The sequence below is a fragment of the Balaenoptera physalus genome (genome assembly GCF_965194825.1).
Source record: "Balaenoptera physalus genome assembly, chromosome: 4".
NCBI classification, from domain to species: domain Eukaryota; kingdom Metazoa; phylum Chordata; class Mammalia; order Artiodactyla; family Balaenopteridae; genus Balaenoptera; species Balaenoptera physalus.
Genome location: NC_138891.1, coordinates 89,608,643 through 89,629,344, shown reverse-complemented (window position 1 = coordinate 89,629,344; position 20,702 = coordinate 89,608,643). Strand labels below are relative to the sequence as shown.

The window sequence follows — 20,702 nt, the reverse complement described above, 5'->3', positions numbered from 1 at the left end:
ACATGACTGATTCTTTATTTTTCTTTTGCTGATTATCATTTTGAATGTATTTGGACTCTACACAAGGGTGCACCAATTCAGAGACCCAACTTCAAACAAGTTTAACCATGTAGAATTAGCCACGTAATAGAAAATGGTGAAAACTTATAGAAAGCCTGAGTAGGGAAAGAACCATCATGGATTCCATGGGCTTAATTTTAAATTTATTTTTAAGTTACAGAAAATATACAAGTCAATTATCAATATGTAAGGATTTAGAGTAAGAAATGAAAGTTGAGATTTTTGGCTAAATGTAGCAGATTTTTGGCTAAGTATAGCATGAACATTTGAATTCATGATTCCTCTTAAAACCCCAGTTTTAGGACAATAAGGTGATTTTTTTTAAGTTGTAAATCCACAGTGTCAAGAAAACCGTAGCGGAGGTGGCAACATAGTAGATGGACGAAAGCTGACATCAGCAGACCAAAGGAAGTTGAAATGTAGATTGGGTAGGGAGTAGAGCCCAGTAGCAAGGCAGTGTGGATCACATGGAGACATGAGATATCTTTGAAATAGGACTGTGAGTAGGACTGAAAAGCAGGATTATTATTAGAAAGGCTGTTTAAGAACTTGACCCCTAGATTTCCTCCTTCAGCCCACACTGTCAGATACCCACTGCTCCCTTCCCTTGAGTGAAGGCAGGTGGATTTTCTGGAGAGGTGGAGTCAATGAAATTCTGAGTTTAAGACATTTCAGTGTCAGGGAAGGAAGGTGTGAATGTGTATGTGGGAGGAGGATCAGAGGACTGTTGAATTTGTTTTTTTTAAGTCTTGTAGAATTGTTTAACAACGCAAATAACTTTGTAAAAAAAAATTTTTAAGGGATGTTTCCTCTCTCCTCACTGCAGGACTTGATGATTAAGAGATTCTCTCAGGCCCTCACGTGGAATCAAATTTATTTTGGGTCCATATGAATATTACAGTGTAAATTATATTCGAGTATTACTTCAGTATTCTGGAGAGAAGGGAAGGATTTGTATGATAAAAAGGAGATGCATGAAAAAAATTTTTTTTCTTTTGGTCATTTTATAATATTAGGTTTTTTTCAGTAAAATATCAAAATAATCAAAATTCAATTTATTATAAACACTGTTCTGATTCTAGGTGTCAGAAGTCTTAGAATAGAACCAGGGATTTAAAAAGACTCATCGTATCTCTGATTCAGCCTCCTGCAAATAATTCAATGACTTATGCTCAGTTTTCTGAAATGTAAATAAGATCTGTGTCTTGTTCGGTCAGACACATAACGATGTTGATTTAGTGCCCAGCAGTGAGCTGAGCAGTGAACAGATCCTTCCTTGCATGTGATGGCATCTTGTCCTGAGGCCTGATGTGAAGTGTTTTCTTATCACCAAAGCATTCCTTACTCCCAAGATGAACTTGGCATATTGAATGTATGACTGAAAATAATCTAATATTTTTCTTAATCCAGAATTTTTACTTCCAAATGAGTGCTGTTTTTTTCACAGTATTTACCTTGGAAAATTAGATACTAATAGTTAAGTCATGTTATTTTAGAATTCTTCATTTGAATTTCTTTCCTCTGGAATCTGAAGCATGGTTTTTATCCTTATCTTAAGAATAAACCAAGAGTGTTTAAAATTAAGTCCAGGGAATAAGTTAGATTAGAAAGTCAGTAAGTTCCATTTTGGGAAATAAAGTTGAGGAGGGACAATATAGAAATGCCTCTGAATTTAGTGTGTGACCACTGAACAATTCTAACAGCTGAACATTTTTTCTCTAGGTGACTATTTCAAAAGAGATTATCCATTAGATATATAGATATTAATAGATCACATAGTTCATGGCTAAACACTCAACAACTTCCATCTTACTGGTCAGATGTGTTTTAATTTAATGCTTTTTATTCTTTTTTTTGTATGTGTAGCTGCATTCATGGCAGCTTCATTTATCTTAATTTGTTAACTCCTGTGAAGTCATTATTCTGTAGACTTAGTGCAGTATCATAATCAATCAGGTAATTAAACTGTTTTTTTTGGTAGATGATGAATTTAATAATAGAGATAATGTACATGCATTCAGGGACTGCTGGAGTTTGCATAGAACATGAAGCAAAACACAACACATCTTCAGACTGTGTGGACAAGCACACAGTTAAAATCCTGAGGATTGTAGCAATGATGGAGGTGGTTAGAGAGATGGTTAGAAGGCAAATTAGATGAAGAAGGATTCAAAAAATCAAGGGATGTGGGCTTTTCAGATCCTTTAGTCAAATTCCCTGATTTTATAGAGGAGTAAACAGAGGCCCAGGGAGGTGATTTTCCTAATACAAATGGAAGAGCAGGACTCTTAATTCCAGGATTCGGGACTCTTTTTTTCTTTGTGGTCTCTCTCCCTACTCCTGGCTTCAGGATAAGTTTGAAGCATGTAGTTTGTCTTTAATGGTTTCTCACCTAAAATCTCATCCCTCTTCTTTTTTCTCTTTCTTTTCTAAGCCTCTGTACTAAAAATTTCCCCTCACATTTCTTTCCTCTCAACATGAAGTTCTTTTATATAAAAGGGGGAAGGTTCTGAAAGCCTCTGATCTAAGCTGGCATACAGCTGCTGTGGAGTGAGATGAAAATCTAAGAGGAATTTGCCTTCAAACCTTGACGGCAGAAACCACTGTCAGTGAAATTTCTAGCGTTCATTTCTTTTGGAGAGGTCTTCCCAGCCCCTTGGTGTAATAGAACTGCGGTAAAAATATTGAAAGGTAAGTGATGAGACCCTTTCTCCTCTGTTATCAGGAGCATTCATTATGGTACTTGGATCATGGTTCTTTATTGTCTGATTAGAGTCATGGATGGAGAAGATAACTGGAGGAAACTGAGCAAACTTAATTTACATTCTCAGCCTACACTTTGGCTTGGAAGAAGAGACAAGGTTCAGAAGCAAGAAGAGGGCAGCAGGAGAGGGGATGGAGTAGTGAAACCAAGAAAGTTTGGAGGAATTTTGAGGTTGGGTGAGAAGAGTTTTACCAGCTCCTTCCTCTACTGGAAATCCAGGGAGAGGCAGATATGGGTAGAGATTTTAAGGAGTTTTTTTTTTTTTTGTATGAGTCATTAGATGCAGTTCGTCTTTTTTTCCCTCTACAGGAGACTTACCTGTAGGCATACTGCTTTCCAAGTCCTTGAGGAGTTGGATTTTTGTTTTATTGGGTGCATCGCCATGCTAAAGATGGGCCTCAAAGTTGGAGCAAAAAAAAAAAAAAAGTTTCATTTGGAAAATGCAGGTATCCATTTTTGACACCTTCCTTCTTTCCCACAATGCCTAGCCCAATTTTTCACAGTCTGCATTAATAGGAAAAATGACTGCGTGTCAGGAACCAAAAGGATGAGATCAGATATAAATTTAATTGATACTTATAAACAGCTGAGGGGAGGAAATGGCGACCAACATGCTAAGTGCTTTTGCTGTCGTCTCTTTTTTGTAAATGTTATAAAGATTAACTGTGGCCAATGAAATCTGTTGACTCACTGGCTAGTTAACAAGTCCAGTCCATGACCAATGGCATTAAATTTTCCAATAGCACTTTCAAGACACTGTCATTAGTAGATTATCCCATAATCTGGCTATTTTATTTAAAAGTGAGGATAAGTCCTAAATGCACTTATTATACAACCTTAATAAATACTTGGGGCAGCATTGGAGATAAAGAACACCTTTCACTCTTCTTGGGATCCCTTTTCCAATCATAACTCTACCCCCCATTATCTCCTGGTCTGGAGTGTGACACTAATCTAGAGGACTGTTTCATTGCGGCCTTGTTTTTTTAGTCACAATACAAACAGAAGTGGCAGGATGTTAGAGACAAAATGGATAGTGCTAAAAAAATTACAGTTTAACTTCTCATTTATCAATGTAATTGAAAGTTACTAGCAGGGTGTGTGGTGCCAGTGCTTCTATCAGGGCATGAGTAATCTATTTATGCTGCATAATTCATCCTTCTGAGGTTCTAATGAGAACTGCTTAATTCAGGTTTTAATCAAACCTGACAAATCATCGTTGAAGTTGGCAATAGGCTTCTTCACAGGTGCCATTTCCCTGCTAGTTTGACATAGCTTAGATTCATCTTCCTCTCTGCATGGTCCTTTCAGGCTTCACTTATTATAACAACAAAAAAGGACCGGTTTTCCTTCAACACCAAAATGCCAAATGTTTCTGGTCCTTTTTTGGACTCTTCAGTGCCATTAGTAGCAAGCTATTTTTATTTATTTTATTGTTAATACTGGAAATAATGAAGAGGAAAAAATGAGTTTTTCACATACACATTTATCCTGTTTTACCAAATATATGCATTCCTTGAGCATGTATTCCTTGAACAGGTTCATGTTCCAAATCTTGCTCTTACCCAGTAATCCAAATCACTTAGACAAGATCCATCTGCTGATGACGGGTGGTGGAGGGTGCACCAGCTCAGATGCACTTAGGAGCTCCAGAGCCTGAAAGCTGGCATCTACTTTGAAAAATAACACCAGTCTCTTTCTGGGAGAGAGTACAAAACAGATGGGAGATTCATAGCACACCAAAAAATGGTGGCTTTAATGTATGGATCTTAATATTGCAAAAATGAATGTCGGGGCCTATAATCTTTGCTATTAACATGTGACATGGAAAAGATGTTTAATCAGTTAGCTCCTTGCCCCAGAATAAGATTATGACCTCTGTAAAGAGCGAAGTGTATTCTGCCTACTTAAATTTCCCCCTAAAAACAGCTTTATAATTACATGTAGCCTTTCTGTTTCCAAATTCCTTTAACATGTATTAAATCATTTTTCTTCACAATAACCTTTTGAAGCAGGTAATACACATAACAACATCCCATTTTATAGCTAAACCAACAAAATCAGAGAGGGTAATTTATTTGCCTAAGGACATACAGTCGGAAGTAATGGAGTCTGACCTCCAATCCAGATATGTCAGTTCTGAGATTTGTGTCCTTTACATTGTTACACGGTACCTCATGGACATCAGGGGGGACCAGCCTTTGAAAGAATTCTTGCTGTACCCAAAATGATCTTCACCATGATCTGGGAAATAAGACTATTTAGGCCACCTGTAATTCTTTGGAAGGCTGTATAAATGAGACAACCCCTAAGGCTTTATTTGTAATTCCAAACCATTTGCTATTTATCAAGCCTGTCTTTCATTATAGACTATATCAAATGTGGACACTTTTGACTTACGTGGATACTAAGTCCTAACTGTGGATACCAGACATACTGCTCTAATATCAGATGTTTCCCTTCAAGCATTATGGCAAATCTCAGTCTCATTCTTTTGCTGTGGCTCATAGAAATATTTAGCTGGGAGGACCTAAGAGAGCACACAGAATAACATAGTTATTTAAAGCAAAAGAACTGAGGACCAGTGAGTTTAAGTATTTTATTTAAGAGTAATAGCTAAGAACTGCCAGAGTCTCTCACTTTTTAGATCGTCTGTGTCAACAATCATTGCCTCTGTGGATGCATTTAAAAGATTATTTACCGAAGTTCTACTGTAGGCATTGAAGGTGGTTTCGCTCAGAACTGGGATGGGGAGCTCTTCTGGATGGACTTGCTCAAGCACTGGAGGTTGAGAATCAGAGCTAGTTAGAGATGAAGCTGGGCTACAGCCTCATCTTCTGCATCTGGCATTGTTCTTATCTATTAAACAACATCACCCAGAAAAACTGTTCCTTTAATTAAAAAAAGTTGCCTTCATTTTTATCAAGGATACAGGTAGGATCTTAATAACTTGGCTGCTAGCCTATTAATGCTGGACACAGGAGAAAGTCCATGGGCTATGATGTAGAGTTGAGTAACGTATGGAAGAGGTAGGCTGGGCACAGTGAAGTCAGGCAGTCTCAAAAGTTTGGAGCAAAGGCTCCAGTGCTTATCTGACTTTTCCTGATATTATCCCTCATTACCATGACTTTGGGAGAATGCTAAAACAAGGAAGGGATGGTGAAGTGTTGAAATCAGAGAAGGTACTTTAAAACTGCACGTTTTATTTATTTTTTTATTTAAAATATAGTTGATTTACAGTGTGTTCATTTTTGCTGTACAGCAAAGTGATTCGGTTGTGTCTGTGTGTGTGTGTGTATATATATATATATATATATATATATATATATATATTCTTTTTTATATTCTTTTCCATTATGGTTTATCACAGGGTATTAAATATAGTTCCCTATAGGACCTTGTTGTTTATGAATTCTATATATAATTTGCATCTGCTAATCCCAAACTCCCAATCCATCCCTCCCCTACCCCTCCTTGGCAACCAGAAGTTGCCAGCTTTTCAGTGTTGAGAATGATGTTGGCTCTGTGTTTGTCATATATGGTCTTTATTATGTTGAGGTACATTTCCTCTGTGTACCCACTTCGTTGAGTGTTTTTATCATAATTGGATGTTGAATTTTGTCAAAAGCCTTTTCTGCTCTATTGAGATGATCATATGATTTTTATCCTTCAATCTGTTGATGTGCTGTATCATAATTTTGTTTTGTGGGTATTGGAACGTTCTTGCATCCCTGAGATAAATCCCACTTGATCATGTTGTATGATCATTAAATGTATTGTTGAATTTGTTTTGTTTATATATTGTTGAGGAGTTGTTGCATCTATGTTCATCATAGATGTTGGCTTGTAATTCTCTTTTTTTGGTGGTGTCTTTGTCTGATTTTGGTATCAGGATCATGCTGGCCTTGTAAAGTGAGTTTGGAAACATTCCTGCCTCTTCAATTTTTTGGAATATTTTGGTAAGAATAGGTATTTAACTCATTTTTAAAGTTTGGTAGAATTCACCTGTGAAGCCATCTGGTCCTGGACTTTTGTATGTGGGGAGTTTTATTTTTTATTACTCATTCAATTTCATTACTTGTAATCTGTCTCTTCATTTTCTGTTTCTTTCTGATCAGTCTTAGGAGATTGTATGGTTCTAGGGATTTATCCATTTCTTCAGGTTGTCTAGTTTATTGGCATATAACTGGTCATGGTAATTTCCTGTGACATTTTGTATTCCTGTGGTGTTGATTGTAATGTTTCCTCTTTCATTTCTGATTTTGTGGGCCCTCTCCCTTTTTTTCTTGATGTGTCTCACTAAAGTTTTATCATTTTGTTTATCTTTTTAAAGCTCTTAGTTCCATTGATCTTTTCTTTTTTTTGGTTTCTGTTTTATTTATTTTGCTCTAATTTTTATTCTTTCTTTCTACTAACTTTGGGTTTTGTTTTTCTTTTGTAGTTCCTTTATGTTTAAGGTCAAATTGTTTATTTCGATTTTTCTTGTTTCCTGAGATAGGCTTTTATAAACTTCCTTATTACAACTGCTTTGCTGTGTCCCTTAGATTTTAGATTGTTGAATTTCCGTTTTCTTTGTCTCTGTGCCTTTTAAAAAAATTTCCTCTTTGATCTTCAATACCCATTGGTTGTTTAGTAGCATATTGTTTATTCTCCATGTGTTTGTGTGTTTTGCAGTTTTTTTCTTGTAGTTGATTTCTAGTCTCATAGTGTTGTGGTAGGAAAAGACGCTTGATATGATTTCAGTCTTCTTAAATTTACTGAGACTTGTTTTGGGGCCTAGCATGTGATCTATCCTTGAGAATGTTCCATGTGCACTTGAAAAGAATGTGTATTCTACTGCTTTTGTTTCTTTTTTTTTTAAACAGTATTTTATTTATTTTTTAAACTAATTTATTTATTTTATTTATTTTTGGCTGCGTTGGGTCTTTGTTGCTGCGCGTGGGGGCAGTGGCGAGCCCCCCGGCTCTCTGGTTGTGGCGAGCAGGGGCTACTCTTCATTGCAGTGCGTGGGCTTCTCATTGCGGTGGCTTCTCTTGTTGTGGAGTGTGAGCTCTAGGTGCATGGGCTTCAGTAGTTGTGGCATGTGGCCTCAGTAGTTGTTGCTCATGGTCTCTAGAGCACAGGCTCAGTAGTTGTGGCACACGGGCTTAGTTGCTCTGCAGCATGTGGAATATTCCCAGACTGGGGATCGAACATATGTCCATTGAATTGGCAGGCGGATTCTTAACCACTGCGCCACCAGGGAAGTCCCTCTACTGCTTTTGGATGGATTGTTCTTTAGATACGTATTAAGTCCGTCTGATCTAATGTATTGTTTAAGGGCAGTGTTTCCTCATTGATTTTCTTTCTATATGATCTATCCATTGATGTAAGGGAGATGATAAAGTCACCTACTGCTATTGTGTTACTGTTAATTTATCCCTTTATGTAATATTTGCTTTATGTATTTAGGTGCTCCTATGTTGGGTGCATACATATTTACAATTGTTATATCTTCTTGCTGGATTGATCCTTTTATTATTATGTAATGTCCTTCTTTGTCTCTTGTTACAGTCTTTGTTTTAAAATATATTTTAATATATATGATTATTTTAAGGTGATGATCTCTTAAGTTTGAGTGCATTCTAACAAACATGCATTTTTACTCCACCTGCTCACTTTTAATGTTTTGACATCATATTTTACATTTTTCTTCATGTGTATCCTTTAACTTTTTATTGTGAATATAGATAATTATAATACCTTTGTCTTTTAACCTTCTTACTAGTTCTATAAGTGACTACCTTTACTGTATGTTTGCCTTTACCAGTGATATTTTTCCTTTTGCGAATTTCCTATTTCTAGTTGTGGTCTTTTCTTTTCTGCTTGGAGAAGTCCCTTTAACATTTATGTAAAGCCAGCTTAGTGGTGCTGAAATCTTTCAGCTTTTGCTTGTCTGTAAAACATTTTATCTCTTCTTCAAATCTGAATGATAACCTTGCCTGGTGGAATATTCTTGGTTATAGTGTTGTTTTTTTTTTTCCTTTCATCGTTTTGAGTATATCATGCCACTCCCTTTTGCCCTGCAAAATTTCTGCTGAAAAGTCAGCTGATAGCTATGGGAGTTCTCTTGTACATAGCTAGTTGTTTTTCTCTTACTGCTATTAAGATTATCTCTTTATCTTTAATTTTTGCCATTTTAATTATAATGTGTCTTGGTGTGGACCTCTTTGAGGAATCTTGTTTGGGACTCTGTGCTTCCTGGACCTGGAAGTCTGTTTCCTCTTCTACATTAGGGAAGTTTTCAGCTATTTTTTTTCTTCATATAAGTTCTCTGTCACTTTCTCTTTTCTACTTCTGGGACCCCTACAATGTGAATGTTAGTATACTTGATGTTGTCCCTGAAGTCTTTTAAATTATCCTTATTTAAAAAAATTCTTTTGTCTTTTTTGTCTTTAGCTTGAGTGATTTTTGCTATTCTGTCTTCCAGTTCGCTGATCCATTCCCCTCTGTCATCTAATCTACTGTTGATTCCTTCTAGTATATTTTTTACTTCATTTATTGTATTCTTCAGCTTTATTTGGTTCTTCTTTATATTTTCTAACTTTGTTAAAATTCTCACTGTTTTCATTCTTCTTTTGTGTTTTTTGAGCATCTTTATGATCATTATTTTGAATCCTTTACCTGTTAAATTGCTCATCTCCTTGTCATTTACTTCTTTTCTGAGGTTTTGTCTTGTTCCTTTGCTTAAAACATATTTTACTATCTCCTCGCTTTGCCTAAGTCTCTGTGTTTTTTTTTCCCATGTATTAGGTAGGTGGGTTACATTTCCTGATCTTGAAGAAGTGGCCTTCTGTAGGAGATGTTCTGTTGGGCCCAGCAGCACACTCCTCTTTGGTCACCAGGGCTATACGTGCAGGGCTGCCCTCTATGTGGGCTGCATGGCCCTTATTTTGTGGCGCTGACTAATGTGAGTCTGTTGGTAGGCAGGGCTGGGCCCTGACCTGGTTGGCTGCCAGGCTCTGCCTTGTGCAGTATCTCTTTGCCCATTGGTGAGCATATCTGGGTTTCGGTTCAGCTGGCTACATTCCCTGAGCAGTCTCAGGGCTGGTGCCAGCCTTCTGGTAGGCAGGACCATGTCCTGGGCCGACTTGCTCTGTGGCTGGGGGGTCCTGTGTCTGGTACCTGACCACTGGCTGTGAGGCTGGGCCGTGGGGATGCTGGCTGTAGCATTTGAGAGGTCTTGGATCTGGTGCTGGCCTGCTGGTATGTGGGTCCAGGTCCTGGGGCAATTGCCTGCAGGGCCTATGGGGGCTAAGGGCTGGTGCTGGCCTGCTCATGGGCAAGGTTGGGGCCTGGGAAGCTACCTGTGGGACCTGGGGGAGGGGCTGGGACTGGTGCTGGCCCACTGGTGTTGGGGCTGGGTCCACGGTGTGCTGACTGTGGGGCCCAGGTGGGTGCCCTGGTGCTGGTGCTGGCCCACTGGTGTGTGGGGCTGTGTCCTGAGGTGGGCCCTGGAGCTGGTATTGGCCTGCCCCTAGCACTAACAGACTAGAGGGAGGACTCCAAAATGGCACATGCCAGCATCAGTGTCCTCATGGTAGAATGAGCTCCCCAAATTGTTTCTTATCAATGTCTGTGTCCCAGGGGGAGTCCCAGTTGCCTCTCACCTCTCCAGGAGGACTCCAAGATCAACAAGTGGGTCTGACCCAAGCTCCTTGCAAATTACTGCCTCTGTGTTAGAACTTAAAGCATGTGAGTTTGTGCATGAGCTCTTTAAGAGAGGAGTCTCTTTTTCCTGCAGACCTTCAGCTCTCTCATATGCAAGCCTTGCCAGCCTTTAAAGCCAGACATTCTGGGGCCTCATCTTCCTGGTGCAGGACCCCTGGGCTGGAGAACCCAATGTGGGGCTTGGACCTCTTGCTCCCTGGGGAGAACGTCTGCAATTGTGATTATCCTCCCATTGTGGGTCACCTACTCAGGGGTGTGGGTCTTGACTGTACCTCCTCTCTACCTCTCCTATTCATCTTGTTGTGGTTCCTTCTTTATATCTTTAGTTGTGGAAAATCTTTTCTTCTAGTCTTCAGGTCATTCTCATAGATAGTTGCTCTGTAAATGTTTTAAATTTTGGTGTGCCCATGGGAGGAGGTGAGGTCTTCTTACTTTGCCATTTTGGCCACACTGCTCCATGTTAATTTCTTAAAGTGGACCTTAGGTAACGTTCTTCCCCTTAGTTCTTCACATCCCTCCTTTTATGGAGTTTCTCAGTTTAGAATTTGCTCTAGGACAATGTGCTGAAAATGCCTTACCAATTAACAGGCTCTGCATATAGACATAGTTCTTATATTAAATACTGAGGATGAACAGAGAATCAAGGTAGACCCTCAGGTAACTAGACTTTTGTAATAGGTAGATAAGGAAAAAAACTGCAGCTCCTTTTAGACATAAAATATACCAATATTTGTCACTTCCTCAGAACTCTCCTTACATGGCAAACTTGGGAGTACTTAGCCTGCCTGTTTCCACCTACCCAGGCACACTAAGGGGAGTTGATCAGTAGCTCACCCCATGCATTTCTAGAGAACCTATAGTTAGCACCCCCTCCCTCCCATAGAATACAGGAGAAAGAAACATCAGAACCACAAAGTAATCTCAAATTGCATCCTTAGATTAACTAATCTAGATCTTTGCATATAAATAGGAATAGAAAATGAAAAATCATCAAACATCTGAGATAAATCAATAGTATAGAAAGGAGGATGATATGAAAAAACAGGACCAACTTAAGTAAAAACAGGTAATTTTGGAAATAGATTATAACCTCACACAAACGTATTTTTTAGTAATTGCAGAGATTGGGGATAATTTAAAATTCATAAACAAGACCAAGAGACTCTGAAAAATGAGTAATGAGAAAAGAGATAACAACAAAAAAATCAAGGGAAAGTCTAAAAATTTGGATGGCTATTGATGAAGAATAAGTTGTTTATCTGAAAGTTAAATTTGAAGTTTAATGTAAGACCAGAAAGAATGAAGGCAGGAAATAATCAAAGAAATGTAGATGAAAATTTTCCTGAGCTATAGAAAGACCCAGGTCTTTAATTTGTAAAAACTCACTATATACTAAGATGGGAAAAATAAAAATATACATCTACACAAGTCCTGGTTAAATTTCTGGACTGTAAAGACAAGGATGAAACCTCTAAAAGGCTCCAGGGGAGACGACAACAACAAAGTTACTTTTTTTTTGAAAACGTGAATAATTATTTTTGTGATATCCATAAACAACTTCAACTCCTCATATTCCTAGAAGGGACTGATCTCACAGAAAATAGCACAGCTTGAAGTAATGAATTTGCTAAAAAGAATGGACTTCAGAAATATGAAAATGTCTTAACATCCAAGAACTACAGGCTTTACTTTTGTAGTAGACCGTCTAAGAGAAGGTAAGAACCTGGACGCTGTCCATGACATCACGGTGGCATACCCTCATAACATTCCTCAGACAGAGAGGCACGTCCTCCTCAAGGACTTTTCCAAGGAAATCCACTTCCATGTCCACCGATACCCAATGGACACCCTCCCCACGTCCAAGGAGGACCTCCAGCTCTGGTACCACAAGTGGTGGGAGGAGAAAGGAGAGAGGCTGTGCTTCTTCTACTGGTGGGAGAAGACTTTTTACTTTATGGGACAGGCTGTAATTCCATCTTGCAAGTCTGACCCAGGATCCTTCTGGTCAAATTGCTCCCTATACCGTACTGGACCCTGTTCAGCCCTGCAGTGGGCCTGCTCATCTATTTGTACAGTCTTGTTCAGTGGTATTTTATAATCATCATTATCATCTTCGTGCCGTGGGAGAGAATATTTGGTGGACTAGAGATCACTGAACTTGCATGTTAATGTTTTTTAGACAAACAGCCACATTTAAATGCAAAGAAAAATGGGTAAGATTGTAAGGCTCACAGTCTGAAAACCTAGGGGATATTTTGTAAATTTTCTAAGCCTTTGTAAAATGAGATGCATTTTTGCTTGACTACATGCATGTCAAATATTTCTTACTACCATCATTATTTGTTAAAGATATTTTGCACTTAGTTTTGTGGAAAAATATTGCTACACACACGATTTTTTTTTTCAATCTCTGAATGTAATTTCCACACTATGTATCAGGGAGTGGGAGCGATCCCTGTGAAGTAACTTAGGCCAGAGTATTAGTAAACAATCGTCAGGCTGTTAGCAGACAAGGTACACACAAGATTGTCTTAAAGGCCCAATCCTCCTTCCTAACAAACTCTCCAGACTAGAGGCAGATTTGGGGCTCCTGGGCACTGGCCCAGATCAAGTTCTGGCACTTGACCGCGGAGGTGAGGGCCCTTCCTCCTGGCTCCCTTTCGGCACTGTCCCCACACTCCTTTCTATGCCAATCAAACCCTTGCATTCTTCCTTAAGACCAGAAAACAGAAGCCCTTTCTCCTTAAGCTAAACAACATTTTGATAGGAAGTCCTTAATTATTCATAAAATCTTGGCATTTAGCCTTGCGGTGACCTAGATGTCAGAAGACCACCGGTGCCCTCTACTCACCGGAAAATAAGACCTAGATGAGTCTCACAGAGCAACCACAGGTTCTCCACTCAGAAACCTTAGTTTGAATTTTTAAAGCTAGGAATTCATACACTTTAGTTCTTCCACGTCTGCATAACCTTGTATGTTTAGTGCTGGTTTCTTCACAGCTTGTTGGCAGGTGTCGCTTTTCTGCATTAAAAACGGTGCTCATCAAGTCACTTACCATTTGAAAGGAAAGTGTAGAAGAAGGTTCTGGTACTGCCATCGGAAACTCTCTTTTGAAGTTGCGTCTTGGTTGAAATATTTTTTTAAAACCTGTGACATCCCATGGTCGGTTTTCTCCTCATAGGTGACTCCTCCCTCAGCTCCTGGCTTCTACTGCAAAAAGACACTCTACTGAGTTGACGTCCCCCATCCATTTAGACCTTGCATGTGGGGTTCCTTTTAGGAGGACTCAGTTCTAGCCCAGTTCTGCAGGGACCACGACTGACTCTTGAAAAACAAGCACCTCTGGCCGCCCGTAGTAGATGAGTGACTTGTTCCTACTGTAGACTTCGTGTTTCTCTTTTTACACGAGCAGCCAGCCAGACTTTGACTTTTAGAAGTTGTTTACATATGAGACATACATAGTTGTTGTGGCCACCCAACTTCAAGGGACACATGTCAAGTTCTCCAAGGGGTTCTTTTTCTTTTTTCTTTTTTTTAAGAAATTTTTATGGCAGCCATGGCAAGAAGTCTCTGTGCTCTCCATTGGCTGCTTGAGTCCCACAGCTCAGATGCCAGGTGCCAGAGCGCTGCGATGCACTGCACAGACAGGCTTCTTTGGCTTCAAACATTCCTGCAGGAATGCAGGGCAAAAGATGCGTCCGCAGGGCAACTGCACCGGCTCCTCGGACACCTCTAAACATATGGGCCGCGCGAAGCAGCCCAGGAGGTCTGCTGCAACACAACCCCTGCTGGCTGCCCTCCACCCTCACAGGCTGGTGATGGCATTGCCATCTTGCTGCCTCGGAGCTGCAGTGCTAAGGCGGCCGACCAAAGTTACTTTTTTGATAGATACTGCTGATTGTCTGCCAGCAACCATTCCTCAATCTCCTTTTTTTATCTAGAAGAACTTTGCTTTTATCAGGTTCTACGCATCTTTAGGGAAGGTTGACTTCTTCCTCAAGGGGAGAACTGTGATGCTCTTATTTCCTTTGCAAGGATTGGTTTGGGCTTGGAAATGTAATTCAGTCTGGTTAATGGGACATAAAGAGAAGTCTATCTCTAGAGGAAAGCTTTGCCTTCTCAGATAAAGAGAAAAAGAAAAAAAAAAATACAGTCCTTCTACTGCAAAGTGTTGTTAAGGGTGCACGTGATTCCTGGAATTGTGGCAGCCATGTCTTGGCCATAAGGACATTTGGTCATCATACTTTAGATAGCATTACAACTATAGGAAAGTATTTGGGTCGATAGCAACATTGTGAAGTAATCCACACTGGTACTGTCATGCCACTAGTCTAGTTTTCATTGTGAGAAAAGACTTTTTTTGTTGTCTTTGTTGTTTGTTTGTTTTTATACTATTTGAGTTAGGTATTCTGTACCTTGCAGCAGTAGCAGACTATACCTGCAAAAGATCAAGAATATGGGTGGCATCACAATTCCCATTTATAACCCTAGCTACTAGAAGACATTGAAAAATAACTTCAATAATAAATGGTGTCTTAACATAGAATTGTTTGTCTAGTCAAACTGCCATCAAGTGTGAGGGTAAATATTCATTTTTGCAGAGGCAAAACTTCAAAATGTTCATCAGTTATACTTGCCCTTTGGAATAAAAAGGTGATTTGGAGACATGGTGATACAACATGAAAAAGGAATGGAAGTAAGAAAAAGGCATGCATTACCAAAAAACAAAAAACAGTAAAAACTAAGTTTCACTGAGAAAAAGTGAGGGAAGTTAGAAATAAAATGAAAAAATTCTTATAGTAAACATTATCATCACAAAGATTTACTTTTAAGTGGCAAAGTTTTCATAATATAGGATTGTATTTCTTTCTCAATGTAAAAATATAGAAATAAATACAAGCACTTTACTATCAAAATCAAAGTGATAAAACTATAATTGAACTATGGTATTAATGACAGAAACAGATTGTATTAAAATAAAATAGAAGATTACACAAAGATATACAGAAACAAAATGTAGAACTGTATTAAATAGAGTGGGTTGGAACAAAAATATAGTTAGTACATACTTACAAAAAGAAAGCTGATGTCAATACTAAAAAAGGCTTAAGATATAATATGTTACATGCGAAAAATGGATATTTTATTTTGAAAAAAATTAGTGAATCAGGAATTTTCATTTTTATTAAACTTTATGTTCTCATTCTCAAAATATCAAGGAATATAAAGCAAAATCTTGTCAGAGAAATATAGTAATCCATGACCTCAATGGGAGACTTTAATATACCTCTCTTAGAAATTTATAGATGAGGGAAACAGTAAGTAGGGTAACAGAAATAATTTGAATAACACAATCAGTACATTCAGTGTCAGAAGTATTAATATGTAACTTTATACCAGTAAACAGAAGGTATACATTCTTTTCAAATATCCATGAAACATTTATAAAAATTGAACATGTCATTTAAGCTACAAAGATAATCTCTATTAATTCCGTGTAGGAGAAATTACACAGAACAGGTTTTGTAACTACAAGCAATAAAAATAGAAATTAAGCATAACAGTATATTGAAAATAAATGCATTCATTTCATAGTCAAAAAAAATTCTGACTTTTCTTAGAAATTATTTAAAAGTGCATTTATCTAAATGGATTAAAGGGAATACTGAAATATATTGTTAAACATTTTGGAAAATAACAAGGTGGGTCACATATAAAGACCTAGCTAACACAATTTGCTGAAAAAAATTAAAGTCTTACGAACTGTCTTCAATTAAAAAAAAAAAACTAGCCATATAAACCCAAGGAAAGGAGAAAAAGAAGCTAACAAAGATAAAAGAGAGATTGATCAACTAGGGAAATAAAATCATGAATAAACATTAGGTATAAGAAATCAGGTGCAAATACAGAGATTTAAAACTTAGAAGATTATGTGTAACTTCCTTCCAATAAGTTTGGAAATTGAGTCATGAAATTAAAGAAAAGATGTTTTCTAAGATATAGTATTCTAAACCTAAGGAGAGGTAGAGCACCCAAGCAAAACAGAAAATTGAAAAGTAGTGAAAAATTTCACCATTAAAAAGGCATCAGACCCAAAGATTTTACAGTGATTTTACCAAATATTTAAATACATTGTTTAAAATATTCCTGAGCATTAAATAGAGGAAAGCGTCTGTATTAGTCAGAATGCTGCAGTAACAAACATTCCAGTAATGTCAGTGGTTTAACATAGAAAAGTTTACTTCTCAATCAAATTAAATCTTTGAGGGCACAGGCGAGACTTTCAGGCAGCTCTTTTTGATGAGGTGAATTAGCCAGTAGGGCTGCTCATACATTGTGCCTCAAGATTTTAACCCCACCACCTTTATGTTAACTGCAAGACAGGATGGGAAAACATGGAGAACTGAAGGGGAGATAACGCCTTTCGAAGCTTCTCAACTCATTTCAAGATTAGTTCATGTCTAAGCCCAAACTATACATACACAAAATAAAATGCAATAAACTGAAAGAAAGAAAAATTTAGATCAATTTCCTTTATTAATAGAGATGCAACTACTTTAAGTAAAACTTCGATCAAAGTCAGCTTTGTAACAGAGAGTTTATCACAGGACTGGAGTAGTTTTTAGTCATTAGTAATCTAATGAACTACTACTGTACTAAAAAAAGAAGTTTCTGGTAAGAATGCTTAGTAAGCTATAAAAAAATGAAACTTCCTTTAGCTTATAAAGGATTTAAGTGAGATCTTAAAAGTATAGAAAACTATGCTAGCAAAACCAAAATTATTGAAAACGTTTGAAGTATTATAACTAAAATTGGAAATGACAAAAGGAGTACACCTTCAGCACCACTGTAGGCATTTTATAGATAGTTCTGTTCAATGCAATACATCTTGAAAGCACAATGAATTTTAGATATTAAAGAATAAGAAAAATTTTACTTTTTGGAAACAACATGAAGAACTATCTGGAATCAACTAGAGTCAACTAACTATATATTGGAGTAAATAAGAGAGATAAGCGTGGTGACACAAATTCAAATGGATAGTGTGTTTATACTAGAAATTAAAAATATACTGGGAAAGGGCTTCCCTGGTGGTGCAGTGGTTAAGAACCCGCCTGCTAATGCAGGGGACAGGGGTTAGAGCCCTGGTCTGGGAAGATCCCACATGCCGTGGAGCACCTGAGCCCGTGCGCCACAACTACTGAAGCCCACGCACCCTGGAACCCCTGCTCCGCAACAAGAGAAGCCACCAAAATGAAAAGCCCGCACACCGCAACGAAGAGTAGCCCCCGCCCCCCGCAACTAGAGAAGGCCTGCGCGCAGCAACGAAGACCCAAAGCAGTCACCGATAAATAAATAAATAAATAAATTTTTAATAAAAAGCATACTGGGAAAAATGTCACACGCACACACACACACAATTACCTGAATTAAAAAAAAATGAAATTAAAGACAGATACTAAATGAGTCCTGAATAAATGTTGAGATTTTCGATGTTCCTGAATATGAGGACTTTGTTTTGTATAATATCTATTCACCCAATGTATCTATAAAATAGATGCAATCTGAAACACAATTCTAATGATATTTTTAAAAATAGAAAGTGACAAATTGATTCTAAGCTTATCTGGAAAAGTAAATGCATAAGAGGAGATAGTAACTTTTGGGGAAAAAAATGAGGACAGTCTTTTGAAGCTGGATGTTAAAGCCAAAATTATTAAAAGAAAATGCTGATAGGGCCTGAATGAACGAGTAATTTAAGAAGTAGAGAAGTACTCCCGGAACGTATATGAATTTAAATAAAAAAGGTGTATTGCAAATCAGTGGGGAAAAAATAGACTATTCAATTAATTTATCTGATAATCCATTTATTTAGCAGTATAAGTAAAGCAGAATCTCTTTCCTTACCATATCCAAGAAAATTCTAGAGATATTAAACACTTAAAAATTATAAAAGTAATACAAAGGTACTGGAGAACATTTTTATAAATTTTTAACAAGAAAGGCCTTCTTAAAAAAGACATAAAACTCTAAAAGCCATAGAGCCATTTGTAAATATAATTTACAAATGTGATCATATAAAACTGGTGACCCTCAAATTGTTTATAATATTAAAAAATCCATGGACAGAGTTAAAAGGCATTTGAAAAATCTGGGCCAGATTTTTCTAAACATTTAGCAAAGGATTGATAAGTGTGCTGTGTAAGGAGCACTTTTAAATCAGTAAGAAACACAACCAGTAGAAAAATTGGAAAATAATATGCACAGCAATTCAGATAACAAGAAATACAAATGGCTCAGAATAATTATGAAGAGTCTCAATCAAATGAGTAATGAAATTATATAGTTTATCCCATCTAATGGGCAATGTTAATATGTGGAACTAGAAGAAGTATGGGGAAATAGACACATTCTTCTTCTCTTGGGGTTAATTGGAACTGCTTTTTGATGGGCAGATTGATGGTATCAAAATTTCAAAAGCACATTTACATCAACTAAAAGATTTTGCTTCTGATACACAGTCGTCCCTCAGTATTCACAGGCAATTGGTTCCAGGACATCTTGTGGATACCAAAATCAGTGGATGCTTAAGTCCTTTATATAAAATGGCATAGTATTTGCATATAACCTGTACACATCCTCCACTATACCTTAATTTGTCTAGATTACTTATAGTACCCAACACAATGTAAATGATGGTAAATAGTTGCTGGTGTGTGGCAAATTCAAGTTTCGCTTTTTGGAACTTTCTGGAATTTGGGGGGGGATATTTTCCATCCACTGTTGGTTGAATTCATGAATGTAGAATGCGTGGATATGAAGGACGTACTGTATATGCTCAGAATTATTTTTTGCAATTATATTTGTGATCATGGAAAAGTTTACACAATTCAAATGCATATGAACAGGGAAATGGTTAAATAATTATAATACAGCTATCCTAGAGAAGAGTGTGCAACAGCTAAAAAAAGTGAAAAGATCTCTAAGTAATTTATGTATTTTTAAGAAATAGAGGAAAGCAGCAGGATAACATAGAATGGTATTATTATTCAGTTCACATTAAAAGTCTGCTTGTATGAATGTGAGTCTGTGTGACTGTGTCTATATCATCTTTATTTATTTTCTGTGTCTTCATCACATGTGGGAATGTATAGAAAATGTCTGGATGGAATACAGGCATACCTCAGAGATATTGTGGGTTTAGTTCCAGACCAACACAATAAGCAAATACTGTAATAAAGTGAGTCACATGAATTTTTTGGTTTCCCAGTGCACATAAAAGTTATGTTAACACTATACTGTAGTCTGTTAAGTGTACAATGCATTATGTCTAAAAAACGTACATGCCTTAATTAAAAAACATTTTATTGCTAAAAAAATGCTAGCCATCATCTGAGTCTTCAGTGAGTCCTGGTAGTAACATCAAAAATCACTGATCACAGATCACCATAACAAATGTAATAATAATGAAAATGTTTGAAATGTTGTGAGAATTACCAAAATGTGCCACAGAGACATGAAGTGAGCAAATGCTGTTGGAAAAATGGTGCTGATAGACTTGCTGGACGCAGGGTTGCCACAAATCTTCAGTTTGTAAAAAATGAATTATCTATGAAGTGCAATAAAGTGAAGCACAATAAAGTGTGGTATACTTGTATACTAAACTCTTAACGTTGATTTGCCTCTGAAGAGGTAAATAGGAATCATGGTTTTGTGAAAAGGAATTTGTATTTTTGGTAATCTTTATTATTTAAAAAAATATGTTATAGTACATTAAAAAATACTGTTGACTACTGTATCCCCAGTGTCCAAAGAGTGTGATACATAGAGTAGGCGTTCAATAATTAAATGTTGAATGAATCAAAGAAAAAAAAGATATTTTAAAATGATCCATAGTCTACCATAAAGGTATCCCTGGTCAATATACTTTTATATGCAAATGGTAATAAAAACGACATAACAGTGGAAAACATGAAATGCAGAAAAAGTCTTTTCCTGTCTTTTGGCCAATATTCTTTTATCTAAAGGTACTCACTAAGATTTACTCAGTGCCTTATTGATGCATTTTTTCTTTTGTTTTATTGTTGTAAACAAGGCTTTGATGACTGTTTTTAGATTGGAATTCTGACTACTGGAATATGCATAGGGTTAATTTTTAGTAGATGA

General features: G+C 37.2%; 1 long non-coding RNA gene and 1 pseudogene across 4 annotated transcripts in view; both read left to right on the top strand.

Annotated features, from left to right (window-relative positions):
* LOC309659948 overlaps positions 1-20,702 on the top strand; it is a 369,679-nt gene that overhangs the window by 90,478 nt on the left and 258,499 nt on the right. The gene's annotated exons all lie outside the window — the stretch shown is intronic.
* On the top strand, positions 11,951-12,931 carry LOC309659576 (lysocardiolipin acyltransferase 1 pseudogene; annotated as a pseudogene). Its single transcript has one exon. The product of its transcript is annotated as a lysocardiolipin acyltransferase 1 pseudogene (transcript).